The following is a 26,838-nucleotide window of genomic DNA, read 5'->3' as shown; positions in this document are numbered from 1 at the left end:
CGTGGGACTACATCAGACTAAAAACCTTCTGCCCAGAAAAAGAAACCATCAACAAAATGAAAGGCAACCTACAGAACGGGAGAAAATATTTGTAAATCATGTATCTGATAAGGGGCTAATATCCAAAATATATTGAAAACTCATAACAACTCATTAGCTTAAAAAATCTGATAAAAAGTGGGCAGAAGATCTGAATACACATTTTTCCAAAGAAGATATACAGACACTGATGGCCAGCGGGTACCTGAAAAGATGTTCTACATCAATCATCAGGGAAATGCAAATCAAAACCGCAATGAGACATCACCTCACACCCAGTAGGGAGCAGGTTGGTGGATGCCAAAGGTGGGTGGTGGTCGGTGGGTAAAAAAAGGAAAAAAAATGGTTGTGGTTTTAAAGTCACTAGTTTTAGGCAGATTTATTACACAGCAACAGCTAACCAATACACAATGTAGAATGCTTAGCACAGTGATTACAACTTAACTAGTGGAAGCCCTGAAGATGATGATGGAGGTAACAGTGTCTGTGTTCAGGCCACTGTTGCAAATATAAGGAAAGGCGGTATTATGACCTCTGCCCTAAAGGAGCTTGTGGCATGACATTATTCACAAGAAAAGAAAGGCAACAAACAATGACTTCCAATGAACTCCCAGTCGCTTATTTATTCTTCAAAATTCTGGTTAATCAAGAAGGCCTTAAACCTCTGCTAAGAAGATTTGATTTCGTGTCCACTGTGAAGGGCCATTGACAGGGTCGAAGCTGGGAGTGGTGGGATAAGAACCATTTTAGAAATATCCTGCAGTTAGCGGGAAGGATCGGAGAGAGATGGCCCGAGGGAGGGAGAATGGCAGTGTCAGCCTCCTTCTTACACCTTCCACAGCTTCCTGTGTCTCTCAGAGTAACTCCAGACTCCTCAGATGCTGCAGGGCCTGGTGTGGCTTCCCCTTCACCCTGCCGAATCACTCTCCCCTTTTCTTACTCCATTCCACCCACATTGGCTTCTCTTTGCTGCTTAGTGTGCCCTGATTTGTCTTCCCTCAGTGCCTTTGCACATGCTGTTGTGTTGCCTTCCCTCCCTTGCTCTGTCACTTGTGCTCATTCTTCAGATCTCTAACTCAAATGTCACTAAATCCTTAAACTAAGTCAGATCACCCTGATATACTGCAGACCATGTGCTTTACTTTTATGGCATTTAGCACGATTTAGACTCACATAAGCAATCCATGAGTTATGATTGGATGGGTATCTCTTTCCCACCAAACTGTAAGCTCTGCCGGTCTGTCGTGTTCATTACTATGCCCCAGAGCTTGGCCCAATGGCTGGTGTGCACCAGCCATGAACAAAATAGCTGTGAAATGAATGAATGCCCTTGAATGAAAACCCTTGGGGCAGACTATCCATGCTCAATCTGGAATCTCTCCGTCCTGGGTAGACAAATCAGTCTTACCCTCGAAGTGTCGCCTAGGACTCTGGCACCAGTTTTATGGCTGGAGGACACATTTAATCTGGCCAATAAATAATCCATCCCAAGAGCCCCAGTGGCTGTACAGAAGGTCCTAAGGAGAGACCAGCACGGATGTGGAACATCCAGTTCCCCAACCTCAAGGACACTGAATTCTCCTGGAGGGTTTTAATCATCTATTTGAACAAGGAATGCTTTTCCCAAGCCTTGTTTCATAAACGAGTCTGTGATCAGAGGCAAACAAACAGCCCCTATGTGGACATCTGACATCTGGAAGATTTCATCTGGGCAGCAGGAAGACTTCACGGATAAACACGCAGAACTGAAAGCAACAAAAACCTTTGCAGCCTGATCCCATTGCCCCCAAACAGGGTAGTCACTGACATCTCTCCCCTTCGTTTTTCAGAATCCCTCCCTCACTCAGAGCTCCTGGGTCATTTATAGCTATTGGTGGGATTATGGGTCCATCTTTTCGTCTCCCACTAGATTGTAAGTTCCATGTGGGCAAAGACAGATCTTCCTTACCCATTGTTTCCCCACCTATAGCTCAGTGCTTAGCACGAACCTGGTTCCATGAATGTTTGCTGACTGGATCAGCAAAGGAAGGGGGAGGGAGGGGGGAGGGGGAGAAAGAAAGGAACAGAAAGAGGTTACTGCATGTAGCCCCACTGAAGGAGTCATTTTGTTCTTTGCTGGGTTTTTGGCACTCACTTTATATCCCTGTAAAAACCACCCAAACTGTGCACTTGTCCTTGAATCTCCTTGATCTTCAGCTGTGCTTGCTTCCAATGAAGACCTGCTTCCCTTGTGCTGACTTCCTTGTGAAACCCTAAAAGTGTCCCCAAAGCTGTGTGGTTATTCCTTCTTTGTGAGGCAGCCTCACACCAAGGACTGGGAGCATCTGGAGAGCAGGATCCTGTTGTTATCCGGCTGATCCTCCAGTCATCCACACCTGTCCCCAGCAGATGAGTTAATTCATTAGTTCATTTTTTTCTACCAGGAAGTATTCAAGGGCATTTCAAGGTACTCACATACTTCAGTCATGTTTGGGACAATGGCCCCCGCCTCTGGGCCTCCCATTATCCTGCTTGTGGGGCTAGTGAGAAACCAGTGGGGGCACTGTCAGCCCCTGCCAGGGAGCAGTGCTGTAATACAGGACAGAAGGGGCGATGAAATCAGGAAGCCCAGGTCAGGGAGCAACGGAGGGCATCCTGTGTGCTGTCCAGAGCCTGTGGGTCCTAATTGATCACCCAGTGAGCCCTGAGGCATTTGAAAAATGAAGCTCACAAGAGGTACAGGGCTAAAACTGTGGATAAAGCAAAGGTATGGGAGGGCCGCTTGGGGCTGTGCCACTGAGACCTGTGGGCGGGCATGGTGTTTGTCTGTTGCACAAGTTCCCAGTGGTCATTGATCTTAAGCCAAGTGACCAAAACCAAGATCCTCCTTCCTCTGCCTTCCTTCCAAGTAGCCTGAAGGCCCAGGGTCTCAGCTGAGTAGATTAACTACTAAATCATCACATAAGAAGCCCAATTTGAGACTGAAGGGATGACACTGAGTCTGGATTGTGCTAGAAGTTCTCTCATCCATTGCCAAGACAGTTTCTTTTGAGGACTGCCCTGACCACATGTCATCCATGCCTCTGTGTGGTTGTCCAGCATGGCTGGGCCCACGGCCCCTTCTAGGGACCGATGTTGGCCTGGCAGCTCAGGCCTGAGATCCAGGACTTTTTTTCATCTTTTCATTCCCAGACAGTCTCATCTGGAGCCCTAGACCTTTAGGAATGTGTTTTGCCTGGGTGCTGGGGATGAAACTAATGAGGTCTGAGTTCTCTTCCCTTCCCTCTGGCTGGAATGTAGTTCTGAGTGTGGGTGGAGGAAACCTTGCGCATGGTTCTTGTTTGCATCCTTGGCGACCCTCCAGCAAGACAGGAGGCCAGGGCTCAGTGTCAGTTCTAATAGGAACTGCACGGGGTTCCAGGGACAGGGAGGTGGGCCTTTGAAGAACTGGAGGAGGAAGAAGAGCTGGGTTTTAGTCCCCTCGTCCCCACCTTTGTTTCCTGTCATTGTATTAACAGTCTGTCTTGGGGGAGTTAAAATTTTATTTTTGAGCAGGTTCTGGTCCCACCACTCACTCACTGTGTGACCTGGCACCACCTACTTGCCCTCTTTGTGCCTCAGATTCCTCACCTGGCTGCGCCTCTTCCAACTTCGTGATTCAAATCTTCTCTGAGCTTCAAACGTGCCAGTTGCTTGAAAGACATCACAATTTTCCTTGCTTTTCGAAAACGAAGGACAAGAACTAATAGGCAATCTCCCCTTCACAACAATGTGAACCATGGTTTGTCTAGGAGGAATTAGCATGACAGTCCCTCCCAGGCTGCAGAGAGGAAGAAATGCAGTAACAAGGGATTGCATTGAAAGGGATTTGCAAACTAAAATGGGCAACACAGAGATATCTACGCCAACATCTGCCCAGTCCTCTCCCAGGTACCACAGGCTGTATTGTGTTATCTGTTTGCCTGTTTCCCCCACGACACTGTGCTCTTCAGACGTGTCCCCCCTCAACAGCGCTGGCCGTGATGACAAATGCTTCTATTCAGAGAGTACTGGGTGCACCCGGCCTTTTGCTAACTAGTGTGTGTGCGTGTGTGTGATCACATCTCTGTGATCACTCCCCCTTTAAAGATGCAAAGACGGAAGCACAGAGTTTAGTGCCAGCCCTGCCCATTGTTCTTATTCCTCCCCATGGCTCAGCTCTCAGCTGTGCCCCGTAGCTGGTGTGTGTATGTGCATGTGTGTGTTGGGTTGTCTACGTTGTGCATATGTGTGTTGGGTGTGTGGGAGTATATTGGTGTGTGTGCTTGTGTTTGAGTGTGTGTTGGGATTTGTGTGTTTGGTGAGTTGATGTGTCTTTGTGTGTATTTGGGTATGTTGGTGTGGGTGTATTGGTGTGCTTGGCATGTGGGTATATGTCAACGTGTTAGTGTATATATGTTTATGTGGTATTGGGGTATGTTGGGGGGGTGTGTTGGTATGTGTTTGGTGTGTGGGTATCTGTTGGTATGTTGGTGTGTGTATGTATATTGGGGTATATGTGTATCGGTATGTTTGGTGTGTTGAGTGCGTTGGTGTGCCTGTGTGTTGTGTGTGTTGATTTGTGTGTCTGGTTGTGCCTATGTGTGCAGTCAGTGAGCTACTGTGTGTAAAGTTTTGGGACTGGAACATAGTAAGTTCTCCATAAATGTGGGATGTCGTATTTTTTTTTTACCTTATTTTCATTATCAAGATGTAAAATTCAATAAAGTACACAGTTGATCATTGCAGAGCTTGACCAATTTGCATGAGTACACATACATGTAACCACCTCCCAGTTCATGATATCCAGCGACCCCCCCAGTAGTTCCCCTCTAGCCTCAACTTCTCCACCCTTCTGACTTCTTTTGTTTAATTTTTTTTAATTTATTTTTTAGACAGAGGGGAAGGGAGGGAGAAAGAGAGAGAGAAACATCAATGTGTGGTTGCCTCTGACATGCCCCATACCAGGGGACCTGGCCTACAACCCAGGCATGTGCCCTGACTGGGAATTGAACTGGCGACCCTTTGGTTTGCAGGCTGGTGCTCAGTCCACTGAGCCACACCAGCCAGGGCCCTTCTGACTTCTATCATCATAGATTGGTCATGCCTGATTTCAGACTTCACATAAGTGGAACCATACAGTACATACTGTTCTGTGTCTGGCTTCTTCAGTTCAACATATTGCCTGTGAGATTAATCCATGTTGTGTTTAGCAGCAATTTTTAAAAAGATATTATTTATTTATTTTTAGAGAGAGGGGAAGGGAGGGAGAAAGAGAGGGAGAGAAATACTAATATTTGGTTGCTTCTCACATGCCCCACACCTGGGAACCTGGCCTACAACCCAGGCATGTGCCCTGACTGGGAATCGAACCGGTGACCCTTTGGTTCACAGGCTGGCACTCAGTCAACTGAGCCGCTCCAGCCAGGGCTTCTTTCATTATTTTGGCACACAAGTTTTCAATTTCTTGTTCTTCCTCTTCTTCCTGCATCCTTATGATTCGGATGTTGGTACATTTGGAGATGTCCCAGAGGCTTTTAATAGTGTCCTTGGTTGGTTTTTTTTTTTTTTTTTGAATTCTTGTTTCTTCTTGCTGTTCTGGTTGAATGATTATTTTTTCCTTATGTTCCAAATTGTTGATTTGAATCCAGCTTCCTCCTCTTCACTGTTGGTTCCCTGTAGATTTTTCTTTATTTCATTTAGAGTAGCCTTCATTTCTTCCCTTATGTTGTTGCCATTCTCAATGTGTTCTTTGAGCATCCTGATCACCAGTGTTTTGAACTCTGCATCTGATAGGTTGCTTATTTCTGTTTCATTTAATTATTTTCGTGGGGTTTTGTTCTATTCTTTCATTTGGGCCATATTTCTTTGTCACCTCAATTTAGCAGCCTCCCTGTGTTTGTTTCTGTGTATTAGGTAGAGCTGCTTTGACTCCCTGTCTTAGTAGCCTGGCCTATTGTAGAAAAGGCACCTGTAAATTGTGTGGAGTGGAGCCTTAGGTAATCACCTGGGTGGGGCAACCCGATTCACTGCTTTGTGTGCGTGTGTGTGTTGTGGGGGAGGGTGCCTGGAGAGGTGACAGTGCCACAGCCTGGTTCTAGAGGTTTGCCTGGCACTAGCCCCATTTCCAGTCACTTCACCTGCTCCCCATATGTGACTGGTATCCTACCAGCTGTTGCCCTGGTGCTGAATCCCAGAGTGGGTGGGTTTGCATACATTCTAAGACCATGTGGACCCTTTAAGCAGAGTGTCCTGAAAATCCAGCAGCTTTTTCCTCTGCCCCAGCCCCCACTGGTTTTCATAGCCAGAAGTTATGGGGATTTATCTTCCCAGTATGGGAACCTTAGGCTGTGTGGTCTGGCCTGGGGTAGGGATCACTCACTCCCAACCTATCCCTCCCAATTTTTATCCCCCACCTGTGAATGTGGGACCACCCATTCCTGTTCCACCACTGCCACCACCTCTCTGTGCCACACTGCATCTCCTCATCTCTCTGCCACCCATCTCTGCTTCTCCACCCCTCCTACCTGTCTGGATGCATGTGGCTTCTTTAAATCTTTGTTGTCAGACTTCCATACAGTTCAATTTTCTCATAGTTCTGGGTGTTATTTGTTTTGAGGTTTAGTTGTAATTCTCTCTGTGGTTGAGCAAGGAGGCAAAGTGTGTCTACCTACACCCCCACCTTGACCAGAAGTTGATGTCTTCTTTTGTGCAAATGCCTGTGCAAGTCTTTTGCCCATCTTTAAAATTGGGATGCTTGTCTTTTTCCAATTTATTTTTAAAAGTTCTTTATATATTCTGGATATAAGTCCTTTTTCATAGATGTATTGCAAAATTTTCTCTCAACCTGTTTTATTTAGGTAATATTTGCCTACCCCCAGGGTTCTTTTCTAGAAGATTTATCTTTTTACTTTAGTCTATGATCCATCTCAAATTAATGTTTGTGTGTGGTATGAAATAGGTTCACTTTTTTCCCCATACAGATATCCTATTGAGCTAATACCATTTGCTAAAAAGGCCACCTTTCCCCACTCACTTGTAGTGCATCATTATTGTAAATCAGGTGACTGAGTATGAGTTGTCGCCTTCCGGACTCCGTATTCTGGTTTATTTGACTATTATTATGCTATACTACACTGTTTTGCTGCAGATTTATTTTTTAAAAAACTCTTGATACCTGATATTGTAAATTCTCCAGCTTTGTTCTTTAAAAAAAAACTATCTTACCTACAGGGTTGGGGAAAGTAGATTTACAGTTGTTCATTTGGAAAATAAAACAATAACTAATAAATCATACAAGAATAAACTGTGTTTCATGTACTCAAAACTGTAAACCTATTTTTGATCCACTCTATATTTTAGGTCTTTTGAATGTTTATATAAATTTTAAAGTCAGTATGCCAATTTCCTCAAAAGTACCTGCTGGGATATTGATCGGGTCTGCATTAAATATACAAAGTGATTTGGGGAGATTCACATCTCAGTATTATCAAGTTGGCAAATCATCCAATGAATATGCATTAATTCTCAATTTATTTAGGTCTTCTTTAATTTTTCTGCAGTGTTTTGTAGTTTTTAGCATATAGATCTTGCATCTCTTTCATCATAAGTACATGATGATTTTTGGTAAAATTTAACTGAAATTTACAATTTTCAGAGCAATCCAATAGGAAGATATTAACCCTTGTAAACATTTATGCACCCAACACAGGAACACCCAAATGTATAAAGCAAATCTTGATGGACATAAAGGGAAAGATCGATAGTAATACAGTCTTAGTAGGGGACTTTAACACCCCATTGACATCAGTGGGACCGATCTTCCAGTCAGAAAATCAACAAGGAAAGAGAGGCCTTGAATAACACACTCGACCAAATGGATTTAATTGATCTCTTCAGAGCATTTCACCCCAAAGCAGTAGAATATACATTCTTTTCAAGTGCAAATGGAATACTGTTGGAGGATAGACCACATGTTAGGAACACAAAACAAGCCTCAATAAATTTAAGAAGACTGGAACCATATCAAGCGTCTTCTCTGACCTAATGGTGTGAAACTAGAAATCAGTAACAAGAATATAACTGAAAAACACATGAAGACATGAAGGCTAAACAACACGTTACTAAAGAATGAACGTGTTCACGCTGAGGTCAGGGAAGAAATCTAATGAAAATGAGAACGGGGGACAAAGCAAAAGCAGCCCTAAAAGGGAAATTCATAACATTACAGGCCTACCTCAAGAAACAAGAAAAATCTCAACAAATAATCTAACTTTACACTTAAAAGTACTAGAAAAAGAACAACAAACAAAGCCCAAAGTGAGGAAGAGAAATAATAAATATCAGAGCAGAAATAAATAAAATCAAGATTAATAAAACAATATAAACGATCAATGAAACCAAGAGTTGTTTTTTGAGAAGATACACAAGATTGACAAACCTTTAACTAGACTCATGAAGAGAAAAAGAGAGAGGCCTCAAATGAAGAAAATCAGAAATCAAAGAGAATTAATAACTGACACACAGAACTACAAAGGATTGTAAGGAAATTTTACAAACAACTGTATGTTAACAAATTAGACAATCTGGATGAAGAAGATAATTTCCTAGAAACATACAAGCTTCCCAAATTGAATCAGGAAGAATCAGAAAATCTGAATAGACTGATTACAACTAATGAAATTGAAACAGTAATAAAAAAATCCCAACAAACAAAAAGGGCCTATGGCTTCACAGGTGAATTTTACCAAACATTAAAAAAAAATTAACACTTATCCTTCTCAAACTATCCCAAAAACTTCAAGAGGGGAGAAGACTCTCAAGCTCGATTATCCTAATTCCCGAACCAGATAAAGACATCACAAAGAAGAAAATTATGGGCCAATATTCCCAATGAACATAGATGCTAAAATCATCAACAAGCTATTATCACACAGGATCCAGCAATACATTAAAAAGATCACATATCATGATCAACTGGGATTTATTCTGGGGATGTAAGATTGGTATAATATCCACAAATCAATACATGTATACATCACATAAAAAAATGAAGGACAAAAGTCACCTGATCATATCAATAGATGCAGAAAAAGCATTTGATAAAATCCAAAACTCTCAGCAAAGTGGGGGTAGAGGGGACAGACCTCAATGCAGTAAGGCCATATATGACAAACCCGCAGTCAACACCATACTCAATGGACAAAAACTACTACCGTTTCTCTTAAGAAGAGAAACAAGACAGGGATGTCCACTTTCACATCTCTTATTCATCATAGTACTGGCAGTCCTAGCCACAGCAATCAGACAAGAAGAAGACAAGAAAGGCATCCAAATTGGCAATGAAGAAGTAAAACTGTCATTACTAGCAGATGACATGATACTTATGTAGAGAGCCCTAAAGACGCCATCAAAAAACTACTAGAACTGATAAGTGAATTCAATAAAGTAGTAAATAAATATCCAGAAATCAGTTGCATTTTTATACACCAATAATGAACTATCGGAAGGGGAAACTAAGAAAACAATCCCATATAAAAATTGCATCAAAAAATACCAAGGAATAAATTTAACCAAGGATGTAAAAGATCTATACTCAAAAAATTATAAGACACTGAAGAAAGAAACTGAAGAAGATAAAAGTAAGTGGAAGCATATATTATGTTCATGGATAGGAAGAATTAACATCACTAAAATGTCTGTAGTACCCAAAGCAATCTGTAGATTCGATTCAATTCCTATGAAGATACTAATGGCATATTCTACAGAAGTAGAACAAATATTCTAAAAGTTTATATGGAACTACAAAAGACCCTGAATAGTAATCGCAGTCTTGAGAAAGAACAAAGTTGGAGGAATCAGGCTACCTGATATCAGACTATACTACAAGGCCACAGTAATCAAAAGAGCATGGTACTGGCATAAAAACAGACATATAGATCAATGGAACAAAATAGAGAGCCCCCAAATAAACCTATGCTTCTATGGTCAGTTAATATTTGACAAAGGAAGCAAGAACATGCAATAGGGTAAAGACAGTGTATTCAATATATGGTGTTGAGAAAATTGGACAGATACATGTAAAAAAAAAAGAAACTAGACCACCTTCTTACACCATACATAAGAATGAACTCAAAATGGATTAAGGACTTAAATGTAAGACTCAAGACTCCTGGAAGAAAATATAGGCAGTAAAATCTTGACCACTTCTCATAACAATATCTTTTTCTGATATATCTCCTCAGACAAGAGAAACAAAAGAAAAAATAAACAAACGGGACTACAAGAAACTAAAAAGTTTTTGCACAGCAAAGGAAACCATCAACAAAATGAAAAGACAACCCACTGAATGGAAGAACATATTTGTTAATGATACATCTGAGAAAGGGTTAATATCCAAAATTTATAAAGAACTTACACAACTCAACACCAAAAAAGCAAACAATCCAATTAAAAAATGGGCAAAGAACCTGAACAGATACTTCTCCAAAGAGGGCATACAGATATGGCCAATAGACATAGGAAAAGATGCTCAGTGTCACTAATCATCAGAGAAATGCAAATTAAAACCACAATGAGATATCACTTCACACCTGTCAAATGGCTATCATCAGTAAATTAACAAAAAAAAAGTATTGGTGAGGATGTGGAGAAAAGGGTACCCTTGTGTACTTTTGGTAGGAATGCAGATTGATGCAGCCACTGTGGAAAGCAGTATGGAGATACCTCAAAAAATTAAAAATGGAACTGCCTTATAACTGAGGGATTCCACTTCTGGGAATATATTGGAAGAAACCAGAAACACTAATTCAAAAAAATATATGCACTCCTATATTCATTGCAGCGTTATTTACAATAGCCAAGATTTGGAAGCAGCCCAGGTGCCCATCAGTAGATGAGTGTATAAAAAAAGCTGTGGTACATTTACACAATGGAATACTACTCAGCTGTAAAAAAGAAGGAAATCTTACCTTTTGCAACAGCATGGATGGACTGGAAAGTATTACGCTAAGTGAAGTAAGCCAGTCAGAGAAAGACAAATATCATATGATCTCACTTACATGTGGAATCTAATGAACAAAATAAACTAACCAACAAAATAAAAACACACTCATAGATACAGAGAAGAGACTGACGGCTGTCAGAAGGCAGTGGTGTTGGGGAGCTAGGTGAAAAAGGCGAGGGGATTAAGCAAAAACACACCCTAAACTCACAGACAGACAACAGTATGGTGATTACCAGAGAGAAGGGGCTGGGGAGAGGTAGAAGAGGGTAAAGGGGTGTAAGTGGTAACAGAAGGACACTTGACGTTGGGTTCTATCACACAATACAGTAATAAAGTAATTACAGTAATACAGCAATACACAATAAATGATGTATTATAGAATTGAACACTTGAAACCTATGTAATTTTATTAACCAATGTTACCCCAATAAATTCAATACATTTTTAGAAGATTTTATTTATTTATTTTTAGAGAGAGGAAAAGGTAAGGAGAAAGAGAGGGAGACAAACATTAATGTGTGGTTGCCTCTCACACGCCCCCTACTGGGGACCTGAACTGCAACCCAGGCATGTGCCCAGGCTGGGAATCAAACCGGTAACCCTTTGGTTCACAGGCCGGCATTCAGTCCACTGAGCCACACCGGCCAGGGCTCAATAAATTGTTTTATAAAATAAAATAAAACTTTTATTTTCTAATTATTGATAGTATGTAGAAATTCAATTGATTTTTTAATGTTGATTATATCCAGCAAACTTGCTAAATTTATTTATTCATTCTAACAGTTTGTAGAATATTTGGGGCTTTTTCCATGTACAATATTATCATCTGAAATAATGACAGTTTGTATATTTTCTTTCCAATCTTTATTTGTTTCATTTTTATTTCCTGCCTTATTGAAATGACCAGGCCCGATGCCAAACAGAAAGTGATAGTGGCGACATAGCTTCCTTATTCCTACCCTTAGGAGAAAAGCAGTTAATATCTCATCAGTGACGATGATGTTAGCTGTGTGTGTGGTGTGTATGTGGCAGATACCCTTTATCAGATTAGGGAAGTTCTCTTTGATATTCTTTTTTTTCTGAGAGTTTTTATCATGAATGGGAATTGAATTTTAACAAATATTTTTCCGTATCTGTTGATTTTAGCTCACAGCTACAGATGTAGCTCTAAAAAGCTGGGAATGGTTTGTGACTGGTCTCAGGCCAGAGGTTTCAGAGGGAGTTGTGCCCTGGTCGGGGCCAGATGACATGGCTGCAGGAGGACAGGAATGCTAAGTCCCCCTGAGGAGACAAGGCAGTGACACTTGAGTGACCATCCATCATAGGAGTCCTTGTCTGTTCACTCTCTGCAAAGACTTCGAGTCGATTTTCTGAATGGAAACCAGCCCCTCTTACATAGAACCCTGTGCCAGGCATGTGGGATCACGGTGGGACCATGGTGGGATGATGATGGGATGACGGTGGGACACGGGGCACAGGTACGGACTCTCCCAGACCCTCAGGAGTCCCCATGTGTCATGTCATCGTGTAGCTCCTAGGAACCAGATTTGGCTAGAACCAGCGGGGCTGTGTCTCTCCTCCACTGCCACAACATCTCCCTGCCAGGCACCAATGGCCCTTAGGAGTAGTTGGACCATGCAGAAACAGGGAAAGGACAGTGGAAAATACATCAAATGATTCCCACCCTCACCCATTTCATTCCCTGCCCAGTTGTCTTGTGGATTCTTGGCCTTCCCACTGTGGTCTGGGAAGACTTAGCAACTTTTCTTCCAGACCCCCAGGAAGCCAAGAACAGGAGCTGCCTCAGGCCATTTTTGTCCCTAAGTCTCTTTTCAGAGAATTTCTGGGTAGATGAGAGAGATTGTGGCTTGTGGGCAGTCAGGGGAGAGGGCCTATCGTTTCAGATTTCTGACTTGGCTCAAAAATTCAAATTCTCCAATTCCCACACAACATGTTTCAGTCTACTGGGAATAAAGGCTTTGCCTCCAAAGAATGGCCAGAACATTTGTTGCTTCTGCTGTCTCTGCTCAGCTTCCCTCACTGTTTTCCAAAGCAAGTCTCTGAACCAGCCAGGCTAGGGTGGATGTTAGGAATTTGGGGGTTACAAGTAACAGAAGTAGATGACAAAGTACCCCAACCCTCAAAAGAGGGGGGATTTACTGGTTCACAGATCTGAAAACTCTAGGGGGAAATGGCTTCAGGTGTGGCTGAATCCAGGTGCTCAAAAAAATGCCAATCAGAAATGTGACTTCATATTTGGCTCTGACTTCTCCTGTGGGGGGCTTTATTCTGAGGCAAGATCTTCCCTTGCAGTGGCAAAGAAGATCCAGATATATATCCTTGCAGCTTGGCAACTCCACTGGAAAGAGAACACCCCTTTTCAAAAGATGAGGCAAAAATCCCAGGAAAGGCTCTCATTGGCCAGGCTCAATTCACACACCTGTATTGAGAATCAGGCCCCCTGGAAACATGTGGTCTGAGAATGTAGGAAGAGTAGATCCTGAGATAGAAAAAGGGTGTTGCAACCAGAATTAAGGATGCCAGACAGGCAAAATCATCAGGCGCCACCTGCCCCAGCTGTCTCTGCCTTGATACCTTGATACCTTGATACCTCCGTTCAAATGTTTCCCTTTCTGGAATGTAGTTTTCTCTCCCAGGTTTAATTCTTCCTTTTCTTCAATCTGCACCTTCCCTGAAAGCCTTCTCCAGCTTTCCAGACCACACAGACCTCCTTCTTTTTGGAATTCACCCTGTGCCAGGTGTCCAAATTTTGGTGTCTCTGGGCCACACTGGAAGAAGAGTCGTCTTGGGCCACGCATTCAATACACAAACACTAATGAAAACAAAAAAAATCTCCAATGTTTTAAATAAATGTACAATTTTGTGTTGGGCCACATTCATAGCCATCCTGGGCCACATGTGGCCTGCGGGCCATGGGTTGGACACCCCAGATACATTTGATTTTATTTTAGATTAATATAACTGGATTGCTTTTTTCTGATCATATCAGCATAATACTTGTTCCTCAGGTAAATTAGAAAATATAAAGCTGAAATCCCATTACCCACAGGGGCTACTTTGGGGAGGTGACAGTGTGTGGAGGACTGAAGTTTGAATAGAAATTGGACAGGAGAGGAGCAGGGCCAGGACATTTCAGGGCAGGGAACCAGCACATGCAAAGACTCAGCAGGGCTGAGGAAGGGACAGAGGCTCAGGGAGCAGGCACGATAGGAGAGGTGGTGGGCAGAGGCTTGGGCGCCCCGGTGAGGAGATGGGCTTTTATTCTGTGTAAGGCAGGAAGCCTTTGGAGGATTTTAATAGGGAGGCAGTGTGATCTGGCAGCGCGCTTTGGAAAAGCGCCCTTGGCTGTGGAGTGGGGAAGGCAGAGTGGCAAGGCTGGAACTTGGGAAGCCACTGCAGGCACCCAGGCTAGAAATGGTGCTGGTTCTGTCCGAGGTGGTGGCCCTGGAGAGGGAGAGAAGCAGGGGGGTGGTGTGGGGGTTGGCCATGGGGAAAGGGTTTGCGTGATTTCTAGGCTTCCGGCTTGAGCAGCTGTGAGGATGGGGTATGCATACTGCCTTGGAGAAGACGGAGGGTAGCAGACGTTCACTTTAGATGGATGGGCAAAGTGGGTTTACACTCACATTTTACGTAGGTTGCATGGAATTGCTTAGTGCTCTTCCCCTCGCCCCCACTCAACTGAGCATTTTTCCATATCAATAATATATCTTTATGGCATCCTTAGCAATGCCTGCATAATATTTCATATGATTTAGTATACTTTTTTTAAATCAATATCCCACGGGTGGACACTTATGTTGTTTTTGTACTGCCCATTTAGTACTTGATTAGCCGCCACATTGCTTTGTATCTTAGTTGTTTGTCCCATTATCTCCTCTGCAACTTCCCAAGTCCAGGAATCGTATCCTCGTTCCGCATCTTCCCTCGGTTTCTTGCATTCTGGCCACTAGGTGCCAGTGTTGCACAGTATCCGCCCCACGGCACAGTATCCAGCCCACTCCAGTTTCAGTGCTGGGAGCTTGTGGGAAGGGCACCCAACCTCCCAGCTCTGACCTCTAGCTGGAACAGGACAAGACGGCCTTCCTCAGAGACCCACCGTGAGTGGACCTCACATCTGCAGAGCCTACTCCTACCCTCGAAATGGACGTTCCCATGCTTCCCTGCAGGGAAGACCAGGCTGGCCCCTTGGGTTGTGGCCTCTGAAATGTATTCAGATGGCTGATGTTGCCTGAGGTGGTTGGAGGGGGTGTCAGGACCTACATTACCAAAGCTTACTTGGTATGTTTTTAGAAAAATTTATCCTTTAAATCCATGATTTCACAGCTACTATTATTATTTAGAATGATAAAAGTTTTAAAATTTAATTTAAAATTATAACTTGAAGAAAAACCATAACTTGAAGAAAAACCATCGCATAGGTGGCACATAGATGAATCGTTAGCTTCATTGCAAATCATGGTCTTCCAATAAAGCAGGGGTCCCCAACCCCTGGGCCACAGACCGGTACACACAGCAGGAGGTGAGTGGCAGGCCAGTGAGGAAGAAGCTTCATCGGTATTTACAGCTGCTCCCCATCGCTCCCATTACCACCTGAGCTCCGCCTCCTGTCGGGTCAGCGGCGGCACTAGATTCTCATAGGAGCGCGGACCCTACTGTGATTGGTGCGTGGACAGGTGTAGGTTGTGCGCGCTGTCTGAGAGTCCAGTGCCTGGTGATCTGAGGTGGAGCTGAGACGGTGATGCTAGCTAGCGCTGGGGGGCCGCTGCCAATACGGATTATCATTAGCAGAGAAGTTCGACGGCACAGAGACCAAAGTAAATCAACTGCTTGCAGGCTCATATCAAAGCCCTACCAGTGAGTAGCAAGTGACAATTCAGCTGCATCTGGTGACAGGCTTCACAGTGGCGAGTTGATGTGCTTCAGTTGTACAGCTGCTTCGCGTGGCAGGCCAGAATGTGAAAATACCAGGAGTCCTACTTAAATTACGGGTTCATGGCAACAGGTGGTTCACATTCTCCGAGCCCGCTTTGTCTAACGTGTGCTGACCGGCTATCCAACAAAGCCCTGAAACCTTCAAAACTGCTTCACCACATGGAGACCAAACGCCCTGCATTAAAAGACAAGCCTTTGGAATTTTTCAAAAGAAAAAACCCGTGAATAACAGAAGCAATTACTGAAGGCCACCACTTCATCAGATGTGTCTGCACTGGGAGCGTCACTCTTACTGGCTGACCGCGTTGCTAAAGTTAGGAAACCCTTTACTATTGGTGAAGAGTTGACCCAGCCTGCTGCTAAGGACATTTGTCATGAACGTTTAGGAGAGGCTGCAGTTCAAATGGTGGCACGTGTCCCTCTTTTGGCTGGCACCGTAACTAGACGAATTGATGAAGTAGCAGAGAAAATTGAAGAACAACTGGTAGAGAGGATTAGTGAGTCACTGTGGTACGCCATCCAGGGTGACGAATCTACGGATGTTGACAACAAGGCAACAACGCTTGTGTTTGTGTGATATGCTTTTCAGGGGGACGTGCATGAGGATACGTTACGTGCGCTCTTGTTGCCAGCCAACACCACAGCAGCAGAACCATCCAAGTCTTTGAGTGATTACGTATCAGGAAAACTGAACTGATCGTTTCGTGTCGGTATATGCACGGATGGAGCAGCTGCCGTGACTGGACGGCTTTCTGGTTTCGCTACTCGGGTCAAAGAGGTCACTTCTGAATGTGAGTCTACACATTGCGACATCTGTAGAGAAATGCTGGCTAGCCAAAAAATGTCACCTGAACTTAACAATGTTTTGCAGGATGTGATTAAAATTGTCAACCACGTTAAAGTAGATGCCCTTCAGTCACGCCTGTTTGCACAGCTGTGTGAGGTGGACGCAGAGCACGCACGTCCCCCTCCCACACGGAAGTGAGAGGCTTTCTGAAGGTAGCTCACTGGCCAGAGTTTCTGAGTTGTAAGAGCTGCTCCAGAGATCTCTCGCAGAAAAAGTCACCACTGGCAGCACAGGTCAGTGATGCAGAATGGGTCGCAAAACTTGCTTACTTGTGTGACATAAGCAACCTGCTCAATGCACTCGACCTGTCACTTCAGGGGAGAATGACGACTGTGTTCAAGTCGGCAGATTAAGTGGCAGCATTCAAAGCCAAACTGGAATTGTGGGGGCGATAAGTGAACACGAGGATTTCTGACATGTTTCAGACGTTAGCAGAGATTCTGAAAGAGCCTGAGCCAGGGCCTTCCTTCTCCCAGCTGGTGTGTGTTCCTCAGCTTTCAGAAGAGTTTGAGCATTGCTTCCCAACCACAAAAGACCCTGGAACTGGGAAGGAAGGGACCTGCGACCCGTTTGTGAATAAACCAGGTGAATCGACTTCGTCTATGCCAGAAGAGGATCAACTGCTTGACATCACAAATGATGTCTTCGTAAACCAGGGTTTTCTGCAGTGACAGCCACCAAAATGAGATTACAGGGTAGACTGGACATAAGCAACACACTTCAGAGTCACTGTCTCCCTTCACCCCCAGATGGGACTGTCTAGTTGCAGGAAGACAAGCTCAGGGCTTCCACTGATTCTGGATTATGGTGAGTTGTATGATTATTTTGTTATGTATTACAGTCTAATGATAATAGAAATAAAGTGCACAATAAATGTAATGGACTTGAATCATCCTGAAACCATCCACCACCGCCCACCCTGGTCCGTGGAAAAATTGCCTTCCATGAAACCAGTCCCTGGTGCCAAAAAGGTTGGGGACCGCTGCAACAATGGGTCTGGATGAGAAAGCATGATGGGTCCATACAGTCTTAGAATGACTGCATATAAAAACGTAGACCGCAGAGAGCATCATATCATAGACTCTTGGAGCCCCCGAAGGAGTCTTTGAACCGTAATATCTTTGGTTACATTTTCAAGAACATCATGGGAAGATGGTATTTAGTAAAATAATCTGTAACTCCTAGAATCCATGGAAACCTGGGATCCTGGCGTCTTGGAAGATTAGACTGGGGGCTCCTAGACTCCTAGGACTCTAGTGTGGCAGGTCTGCTTTCCACCCCTTCTTTGGCAGAGGAGGAAATTACGGTCCAGAAAGAGAGACTGGGTGACTTGCAGGAAGCCCTGCTTAATGGTGACCCTCGAGGCTTTACCTTTTTACACACCAGCTTCTTTCTCATCTGTCCCTGGTGACCTTAGATTTCCCTCTACTGCCTGATGCTCAGGGCTTCCAACTGTGCCCCCCTCCCTCCAGAGCAACCTCATATTAGCTCTTTCTCTTCTCTGTATCAACACTTCCTCATCCTGTGTCCTTCCCAGGAGCTCCTTTTCTGTGCTCGCAAATCTGAGGGGTTAATTAATCCATATTGCCTCATATTAATGGGCAAATGAGTGATTTATGTAAACATGTCCTCCTTTGTAAATAACACGTGCCTCCTACAGCATGTTGCAATCGGCAGGGCGGCGCTGACGCTAGCGTGTCAGGCAGCATGATCAGTATCTCAAGGGTCTGGCATCTTGGGTGTCCATTCAAGTCACCACACATGTTGAACCTCAATTTTTGCTCTTCATTCCCACCTAGGAATGAGGACGTTGGGTTCGGGATTGTAGAGGTTGCACGCCCAGGGAAAACTCCTTGCCGCTTTGTCCTTCCTAATCTCGGCGTGCAGGTGTCAACTGGAGATCAAACTGCTAGGGTCCTGAGCATTTACACATCCTCCCCATCTATCGCGACTCAGGTGTTACCTCCTTGGGAGCCTTCTAGGATTACTCCCCGCCGCACCCTACAAAGCTGAACATCTTCCAAGGGCCTCATACCTGCGCCCTTCATTTGTCTCCCAGCTGTTTTCTCCAAATCGTGTTCAGTAATAACCCCTGTGGAGTAATTATTCCCCCAATCCCCTTATAATGTCTTAGATTTTAGTGCCCCAGCCTTTGCCAGCCAACTCAAGCGCCCACAGAGGCCAGTTCAAAATGCTGGGGACTGCAGGAAACTGGAAATTTACCACAGTGATCACTCCTCACCTCAGCCAGAGAGGTCATCTGGGAATGAGGGCCCAATGTTACCAAATCTTCTGGGTTTGTTTGGTTTTTTTCTGGAAATCTGAATTTTTTAAGTAAAGGCTACCAATTTAAAATACTGATAATTATTTTACATTAAAAACTTCTCCTTTCAGGCCAAGTAATGTACATGGACAGATTTGGCCCTTGAGCCAATACTCTGGGACCTCTGCTTCAGGTCCTTGTTGGGTGTGTTGTGGTTGGTACAGTCACAGATGACAGCGTAGTTTTGGGCAGCCATGATGGCTGCTGTGCCATTCATTTCTCCATCAGCTGCCTGTTAGAGTGTTTTGAACTCTACACTATTAAGGGCTTGTGGCAGAAGTCAAGTGTGTCAGTGTTAAAACACGACTCCCAGATCTTTGACACTCCTGCCAAAATGCAGGATAGAACGTAGACCCTCCTTGTGCTTCACCCACAGAATAGAGCAGAAGTGACCCTGCCGGTTTCTGGGACACTGGCTCTGGGAACCCAGCTGGTCTGCCCCAGGAAACCCAAGCCACTCCCGAGGAGCCCCTGCAGAGAAGACGGCCCCACCCTCAGCCCTGGCCGAGCACCCCTCAACAGCCAGCACCGACTTGGCATCTGTGTGTCTCCTTGGGAAGGAATCTTCCAGGCTTCCCCATCAAGCGACCCCAGCTGAGACTACATGGAATGGAGACCAACCGTGCCCTCGAAGCCCTGCCTGAACTGCAGGTCAATGAGCGAAACAAATAACTGACTTTTTAAAGGCTGCTAAGTATGGGCATTGTTTGTTTCATAGCGATAAATAACTGGAACATGGAGGAAACCGGGTTCAAGTCCTGCTTCCCTTGGTCACTGACTCTAGGATCTCAGGTCCTTTTCCTCCCTGGGCCTCAGTTTCTTCTCTTAAGAAGGGTTTTGTCTGCCACCTAGCGACAGTGTGACTGTGGATGACGGAGTATCTGACATGCAGCCGTGGGACCAAGAAGTGGCATCACCACCTCGGAGAGCGGTCAGACACCATGTAGGGGTGCCGTGACGCCAGACCTGCACCCCGTCATGGCACCCCTTGGTCAGTGTTTGCACCCGGGACAGCTGAGCTGTGAGGGCAAGCAGTTAGAAACAGCCTACCTGTCCACCGACACGAAGGGGCCTTAGCGAATCGAGGCTTCTCTATAGACTCTCAGTGCGTGGATTAGAGCTCTGTGGAGTGATGTGGAGCAACCTCACTAACTGATGTTGAATCAAAAAAAAGCACAAGTTGCAAGTGACTCATACAGTAAAGTCCCATTTATATAAAGTTTGAAAACAAGCAAAAACCAGTCATGTTAACAGATGCAGATGTATGTGTGAAAACAAATATGGGAAGGGTACATTCCAGATGCAGGGAGTGATTGCCCTTGGGAGGGAGGAGGGGAGAGAAATGCAATCAGGGAGAGGTTGCTGGGGCTCCTTCTGTGTCTCTGATATGATCCTTGAAGACGGGGAGGAGGAGGAGCGGCAGCAGCATGTTAGAATTTAATAGCGCTGGGTGAGGAATCCACGGGCACTCGTTACATGATTTCCTGTAGAGTTAAATGTAATAATCCATGCAAAATGCTGAGCACACGCATAGAACTTGGTAAGTGGGCAAACGCAGTAAGGTATAATGAGAATGACTGCGATGCCTGAGGACCTCCTCCCTTCCATGAGCACTGAATCCCGAAAGCTTCTTGGGTAAAACTACATACTGTTCTTGGGAAAATTCTTGGTGTGCCTCCCAAACTGAGTTCCTGGACCAAAAATAAAAGGGGGATGACAGGAAAGTGGAGGGTTTGACTGGAGAGAGAGAGAGATTTATCAAGAATGATAAAATAGGACTTCTCTATATATGTTTGAATAATTCCACAATAAAATGAGCAGAATTCATAAATGAGAGATTGAGGTCAATGCTGGAGGCTCTTCTGGTTCTCTGAGCCGCCTTTGGATGGTGCACCTGGGTCCCCAGCACATGTATTATGGCTTCTATCCTAGAGTGGAATAGCTAATACAGGATTCCCACTGCGCTACTGAGAAAAAGAGACAGAGAGACAGACAGACAGAGGGACAGAGACACAGAGAGAGAAACCATGTGTTTGTGTGTGTCCCAGGGGACCTCCCTTCCTTCTACCCACATCCAAGTTGTGGGACCCCTCTTCCCTCTGCACATCCCCTCTCGGGGCCACACAAGAAGCCACTTATGTGACAGTGTTGACTCAGTGGTGTGAGGAGCCTGGATCCCTGCGTGACTTTGGGTTTGGGATTTCTCATTTGCACAGTGTGTGCAGTGGGACATCCATAATTCTCTTTTCCTTCTGAGCTCTGGCAACCTTTTAATCCCTGTACCCTAAACAGCCACCACCACCAAGGAGATGATAGAAATAACAATGGCAGCCACCACGTATCGAGCACTTGAGAGGTGGTTATCTCATTGAATCCCCACCACAGACTTCTGACAGATGAGGTACCCGAAGGTCAGAGAGGCCCTGTAGCTTGCCCCAGGAAGCGGTGTGAAGCTGTGGTGGAGCTGTGGTGGAGCTGGGGCTTTCAGGGGTGGAGAGAAGAGGACTGCCTTTGCACCGGCCCCCGCCCACCCGCACTGCCAGCCACCCAACCACAGTTCCTCCTACTCAGCCCTCAGGCTCTGGATCCCCACCAAGGCCTGAATCCTTCCCCAGGATGGTTTGGCCAGGCAGGGCTTGAGTCTGAGAGACTTCCTGGGAGCCAGGCCTGGGGAAACTGGGGACAGACAATGGAAGCCCTGAGGTCCCATGCATGCCAGACCCCTTGGCACCAGGCCTGTCCACGGTGCCCAGCCTCAGAAGGGGGACAGTGGGTGGAAGAACATGCACCCCGGTTCAAAGTGCTGCAAACATCTGCATGTAAGATCCGGCCAGGGCTGTGTGCCTTCTCGAACCTCCGCCCCTGCTTCAAAACATCAGTAACAGCGCACATCGGCTGCGTGCGTGCCGCCAGCCAGTGCTGCTGCGAGAGTCTTATGAATATCAACTTCATCCTCTCGGGGATTCTACCAGGTCTGTTCTATATCTGCCCCCGTTAGACAGATGAACAAGCTGAGACGTAGAGACGTTAGGTAACTTCTCCAGGCCACACAGCCAGGGAACTGTCAAGACAGAATTTTCCATCTTGAAAGTTCTGGCCCAGAGTGTGCACCCTAAATAAAGCCCACGGCACAGCCCGTCCTCACAGTGGCTGGGAGGCTGGGCTCTGACCCTGCCCATGACGCAGACGAAGAGGCTGAGTCTAGGGAGGTTGGGTTCAAGGCCCAAGGCTCACTGTTAGTCACGCGTGGCATCTGGACCTGAAGCCAAGCCACTAAGCGGGTGTAGAGGAAGAGCAGGAGGACCTGTCCTGTCCTCCTGATGAGCCCTCCTGTACTTCAGTGCGCCCCACCCCTTCCTACTTGCCTTCCCCACCCCCTCAACGCAGAGTGGAGGAAGCCTGGAGGTGACAGTGAACCTGGGACTAGGTTGAGAAATATGCTTTGGAAAACTATTGCTTCCAGGAGGGTCGTGCCTCAGCCTCCCAGTTCTTGCCTTATTAGTGGCTTCAAGGCAGAATGGCCCAGAGGAGAGAGAATTCGAATCCTGGCCCCACCACTCCCCAGTTGTGTGGCCTTAGGCAAGTTGCTTTGCCTCTCGGAGCCCTAGTTTTCTCCTTCATGAAATAAAACTGACCTCTTGGGGTCATTCGGGCCCAGCAGCTGCCACACGAGACTGTCAGGGAAATGTCTGCTTAGATGGGACTTCACCTCATCTCAGCTGAGGCTGAATAGTTGAGAATAATGGGGGGAAAACACCCCCACATTCTAAGGAAAGAGATTAAGACAACATTCTGCAAAGTGGTCTATCTTCCACCTATAGGCTCGGATTAAAGAGGGAGCTTGGAAGAGTAAGGTTGGAGGCTATGGGTGGAAGGGGACAGGCCCCCACCCCATGCCAGGCCAAGCAACGCTGGCTACAGGGTCTCCAGGGAGCCAGGAGTGTGCACTGGTGGAGGTCCCCAGGAGAATGTGACCAGCTCTGCCTGGAGTGTGAGGGGCACGGGACTGGGGTCCAGAGGCTGCCAGGACAGGCAGAGTGGAGAAAGGTGTTTTGTAGGCAGATGGGCTAAGAAGGGGCTGGGAACATGGCCAGGCTGGGCCCATCCTCAGGGACTTGTCCAAAGAGAATTGCCTGTGGCGTGAGGTGACCCAGGTAGAAGTGGATTGTGTGGGGCGTCCTGTATGGGCAGGTGTCAAGGGGCCTTGGGAGTGCCCATGCTGGCATGGGGGGACACAAGGTACTGCTGAGAGTGAGTACCTAGGTGGAGGCAGCTGCCACAGAGAGGGCTTGTTGCCAGGTGACAGCAGCACCACCTGGGGGGCCGTTCCACCCCTCCGTGCACTCCCCACCCAGGAGGGACCAGGACTGGCCTGTGGCACTCACCGTTAAGCCTCAATTAAATGTTGATTTAATTTGGACCAGACCGGATTTCCTAAGACTTAAAACAATACCTCCGATGACCCCCAGAAGGGACCAGAAAGACTAGGAGGGTGGCCAGGTTTGAGGGGAGGGGCAGCGCCTTCCACAGACCTCATGTGAAAGGTGTGAGGACAGAGGGAATTGCTCAGCTTGCCTCCCCTCTCTGGATGCCCCTTCGGCTCCTTGCCAGGCATCAGTAGGGCCCATTGGGAACAGCAGGCTTCCCTGACCTGGGGTGGGGGTGCTCTCAGGCTGGGCCCCCCCACTGGTGTTCTTTCTATAGGGAGCCATGCTTGAGAAATTCACAGCCCACACATCCCCACCGTGGGCTCTCGTGCAGTCACAAGAATAATGGCAGCTTCATACCCGCGAGATGGCCAGCCTGTGCCCACACCCTCCGCAGACATGGCCCCTGGCTGCTCCCACTTTCTGGGTTTGCAAACACAGGCCAGGTGAGGTCCAGTCTCAGGTTACCTCAGTTGGAGGCTGGACTACCTTCCTTGTTTTTTGTTTTTAACCGTGGGAAACACATAGGAATTTCCCACCGTAACCATCTTTAAGTGCACAGTTCAGTGGCATTAAGAACTTCTACACTGTTGTGCAGCTTCCACCACCATCATCTGAAGAACTCTGTTCCATCTTCCCAAAGTGCAACTGTGCCCCTTGGACGCAGCTCCCCCCGCCCCCCTCCTGCTTACTGCGCTAGGAATTTGGCTGCTCTAGTGAACTCATGGAGGTGGAATCATGCCGTATGTGTCCCTCTATTTTTTATTAGTATATTTTAATCCTCACCTGAGGATATGTTTATTGATTTTAGAAGGGTGAGAGAGAGAGAAAACATCGATGTGAGAGAGTAGCATAAATCCGTTGCCTCCCATTTGCTCCCTGACTGGGGATCGAACCCACAATCTAGGCATGTGCCCTGACTGGGAATCAAACACACAACCTTTTGGTGTACAGGATGAAGCTCCAGCCAAATGAGCCACCAGGCGAGGGCATGCGTCCTTTTATAATGGCCTTATTGCACTGACATAATGTTCTCAAGGTTCATGTGTCAGAATTTCCTTTCTTTTTGAGACCTAATAGTATTCCATTGTATGTGTAGACCACATTTGGCGTATCCATTCATTACTAGGAAAAAATGGCAATGAACGCTTGGGTTGCTTCCACCTCTTGAATAATGCTGCTCTGAACATGGGTGTACAAATGTCCCTTCAAGACTCTGCTGTCAATTCTTTTGAGTACATACCCACCAGTGGATCTGCTGGGTCATATGGTAGTTCTATTTTTAATTTTTTGAGAAAACTTCATCTTGTTTCCACAGCAGCTGCGCCATTTTACATTCCCACCAACAGTGCACAAGGGTTCCACTCTCTCCACCAACACTTAGTTGTTTTTTTTTTTTAGATTAGCCACCCTAATGGGCGTGGTTTGAGCATGCATTTCCCTTATGATTAGTGATGTTGAGCATATTTGCATGTACTTCTAGGCCATTTGCACGTCTCCTTTGGAGAACTGTCTATTCCAGGCCTTTGCTCAGTTTTTAATCTAGTTGTTTAGTTTTTCATTGTCGTTGAATAGTAGAAGTTCTTTATATATTTTGGATATTAAACCCTTGCCATTTATGTGATTTGCAAATGATTTCTCCCATTCTGGAGGTTGCCTTCCTTTAGTTTTTCAAATAAACTTTTTATTAAGGGGTAAGCTACATACAGAAGAAGGCGTGGAACGCAAGGGTACAGCTTGATGAGCGGTCACAAAGTGAGCACACTGGTGTGACTGGAAGTCCTTCCGCTTCGTTCCCCCTTCCAGGCCCTTCCTGTCCCTCTTCCCCAGAAGTCACCAGGGTCCAGACTTCTAATGACATAGCACAGTTTTGCCTGTTTTTAAACTCTATATACATGGAATATCACGGTAGGTACTCTTTTGTATTCCTGGTTTCTTTTGCTCACCACTCTTAGAGATTCATCATTACATGTAACTGTGATTTGGTTTTATTTATTGCTATATGATATTCCATAAGTGGGTCTTCTACAAATTACTCTTCACCTGCTGATGGTTGCCTGGGCTTTCCGTCAATGTTGAAGCTGCGGACTTTCTGAAGCTATTGTTGATGAGGCATCCCCTGGTGGTGCCCGGTGGAGGCTCACGTTGGGCCCTGGGAGGGGGGCACTATTACTCTCCGCAGCTGAGATAAGGAAAGGGACCATGTGGAGAGAGACTGGAATCCCCTGGGAGGCCAGAACTGGGGCTCTGCCCATGGCTCTCTGACCTGCCTGCCCTGAGCCTCCCCTGCTCTAGCTCAGGCCTGCTCACACCCTCTCACAATTCCCCCAGCCCCTGTGGCACGTTTGTTGTCTGCCTGCCCTTCCCCAGCAGGATCCATGACATAGTCCAGTGCCTAGGTGTGTTGCCTGCCTGACTCCATGCCCCCATTCTCTCCACTAGCCTGTGTGCGGGGCAGGGGTGTTCCAAGGCTGGGAGCCTTTCCCCTCCACACCCTTGGCCCCAGTCCAGCATGTGCTGTGGGGGTTCTGGCCAAGAGATCCAAGGGGGAGACCCCGTAGCTCTGGCAGGAGGTCCCGAGTGTAACAGTGCTGCCAACTCCTCGTGGGACCCTGGACAAGTGACTGCACTTCTGGGCCTCGCTTTCCTTTTTTATGCAATGATGTTGTTTAAAGAGTTACAGGAGCTGGTCCCCGATAAGTGCTTAGTCAAGTGGTTAGGTAAGTGTCCATTGTTGCGGTGGCTGTGATAATTACCCCTGCTTGTTACTGCTGTCAAGGAGACAAAGGGAGCATTGTTTCCCAGCCCTACCTACGACTGAGCTGGTGCCCTCCCTCCCTGTCTGTCAACTGTTCCTTTGAGTTTCTGGCCTCCCTTGAGCTTGGTGAAGTATTGTGTCCCCAGTGTGCCTGGGACACTGCCCCTCTCCCTTCTGGCCCTTTGAGGGTCTCTGAGCCAAACAGGTGGCTCTTTTTCTGCTCCCCTGCAGCCAATTAAATTCAAAGTTTTCAAAGGTGATAGATGTCCACAATATAAAATGTAAAAGTCTCCAGAGAAAAACTGAAAAATCAGGGTTTTTCTCTTTCTCTCGTTGCTGTGCCCCTGCTGTCTGTCGCCGCCCATGGCTCCGTTATTCTCAGTGCCTCATGTACGTCTCCAGAAATACTGTGTCGCAGACAGGAGTTATGTCTGCATTTACGTTTCTCAGAAACGGGACTCTCTTCACACACATTCTTCACCTTGCTAT

The 26,838-nt window shown here is 46.0% G+C and overlaps 1 long non-coding RNA gene across 1 annotated transcript; it reads left to right on the top strand.

Annotated features, from left to right (window-relative positions):
- Positions 1–16,989: 16,989 nt before the first annotated feature.
- On the top strand, positions 16,990–26,835 carry LOC128781538 (uncharacterized). The gene is made up of 2 exons (XR_008427538.1): positions 16,990–17,648; positions 19,541–26,835. It is a non-coding gene; the product is annotated as an uncharacterized lncRNA (long non-coding RNA).
- The last annotated feature ends 3 nt before the right edge of the window (positions 26,836–26,838 follow it).

Source organism: Desmodus rotundus, chromosome 8 (genome assembly GCF_022682495.2).
Source record: "Desmodus rotundus isolate HL8 chromosome 8, HLdesRot8A.1, whole genome shotgun sequence".
NCBI classification, from domain to species: Eukaryota; Metazoa; Chordata; class Mammalia; order Chiroptera; family Phyllostomidae; genus Desmodus; species Desmodus rotundus.
The sequence above is the reverse complement of the archived record's forward strand: the minus strand, read 5'-3'. Positions and strand labels throughout refer to the sequence as shown.